The sequence below is a fragment of the Mastomys coucha genome, unplaced genomic scaffold, assembly GCF_008632895.1.
Source record: "Mastomys coucha isolate ucsf_1 unplaced genomic scaffold, UCSF_Mcou_1 pScaffold14, whole genome shotgun sequence".
In the NCBI taxonomy this organism is placed as follows: domain Eukaryota; kingdom Metazoa; phylum Chordata; class Mammalia; order Rodentia; family Muridae; genus Mastomys; species Mastomys coucha.
Window position 1 is genome coordinate 72,142,517 of NW_022196896.1, and position 2,218 is coordinate 72,144,734.

Sequence of the window (2,218 nt, forward strand, 5' to 3'; positions counted from 1 at the left end):
TGTACCACAGTAAGAGCAAAGATTTTAAACTCTACTAAATACAAAACAAACAAAAAGACTTTATATATACTCATGTTCATTTAAGAACATACTAGTAGTGATGTATTATTTTTAAGTATACAGCTAATATGTTTGGAGTTATTTAAAATTTATATTGAGAAAAATGTACACATTATCATCATTAGTATGCCAAGTTGTTGACACATCTCCTTCCAGGTCGTCTGTTTCATCAGCCCAGCTGACTGGTTTGTGGACATAGGTGCTTCCTCCACCAGTTCCCCCATCATCAGCTAGAAAGTCTTTTAGGGAGATAGTCTTCCCCTTCTTATTCTTCTTTTTTGCTGAGGCTGCCATGTTGGGAGAGGGAGAGAGAACGCAAAGGTATAATACTTATTGAACTAGTTTGTGGGTACTGGAACTAAACCCTGGTCATCTGGATTGTCCTTTCAGTCTCTGCTCCATAGTTTGTCTCTGCAACACCATAGATGGGTATTTTGTTCCTCTTTCTAAGAAGGAATGGAGCATCTATACTTTGGTCTTCCTTCTTCTTGAGGTTCTTGTGGTTTGTTGGTTGTATTTTGGGTATTCTGAGCTTCTGGGCTAATATCCAATTACCAGAGAGTGATGCCATGTGTGTTCTTTGTGATTGGGTTGCTTCAATCAGGATGATATTCTCTACATCCATCCATTTCCCTAAGAATTTCATAATTCATTGTTTTTAATAGCTGAATAGTACTCCATTGTGTAGATGTACCACATTTTCTGTATCCATTGCTTTATTGAGGGATATCTGGGTGGTTTCCGGTTTCTGGCTATCATAAATAAGGCTGCTATGAACATGGTGGAGCATGTGTCCTTATTACATGTTGGAGCATCTTCTAGGTATATGCCCAGGAGTGGTATAGCTGGGTCCTCTGGTAGTACTATGTCCAATTTCCTGAGGAACCACCAAACTGATTTCCATAGTGGTTGTACCAGCTTGCAATCCCACCAGCAATGAAGTAATGTTTCTCTTTCTCCACAACCTTGCCAGCATCTACCGTCACCTGAGTTTTTATCCTAGGCATTCTGACTGGTATGAGGTGGAATCTCAGGGTTGTTTTGATTTGCATTTCCCTGAGGACTAAGGATGTTGAACATTTCTTTAGGTGCTTTTCAATCATTCAGTATTGTCAGTTGAGAATTCTTTGTTTAGCTCTGTACCCCATTTTTAGTAGGGTTATTTGGTTCTTTGGAGTCTAACTTCTTGAGTTCTTTGTATATATTGGATATTAGCCCTCTATCAGATATAGGATTGGTAAAGATCTTTTCCCAATTTCTTGGTTGTTGTTTTGTCCTGTTGACAGTGTCTTTTGCCTTACAGAAGCTATGCAACTTTATGAGGTTCCATTTGTCAATTCTTGATCTTAGAGCATAAGTTATTGGTGTTCTGTTCAGGAAATTTTCAGCTGTGCCCATGTGCTGGAGGCTCTTCCCCACTTTCTTTTCTATTAGTTTCAGTGTATCTGGTTTTATGTGGAGGTCCTTGATCCATTTAGACTTGAGCTTTGTACAAGGAGATAGGAATGGATTGATTTGCATTATTCTACATGCTAACTGCCAGTTGAGCCAGCACAATTTTTTGAAAATGCTATCTTTTTTCCACTGGACGGTGTTAACTCCTTTGTCAAAGATCAAGTGACCATAGGTGTGTGTGTGTTCATTTCTGGGTCTGCAGTTCTATTCCATTGATCCACTAGCCTGTCACTGTCCCAATACCATGCAGTTTTTACTTTTTTTTTTTGGTTTTTCGATGCCATGTAGTTTTTAATCACAATTGTTCTGTAATACAGATTAAGGTTGGGGATGGTGACTCCACCAAAAGTTCTTTTATTGTTGAGAATAGTTTTTGCTATCCTAGGTTTTTTGTTATTCCAGATGAATCTGCAAATTGCTCTTTCCAAGTCTGTGAAGAATTAAGTTGGAATTTTGATAGGGATTGCATTGAATTTGTAGAGTGCTTTCGGCAAGATGGACATTTTTACTATATTGATTCTGCCAATCCATGAGCATGGGAGATCTTTTCATATTCAGAGATATTGAATTCATATTCTTCAATTTCTTTCTTCAGAGACTTGAAGTTCTTATCATACAGATCTTTTACTTGCTTAGTTAGAGTCACACCAAGGTATTTTATATTATTTGTGATTATTGAGAAGGGTGTTGTTCCCCTAATTTC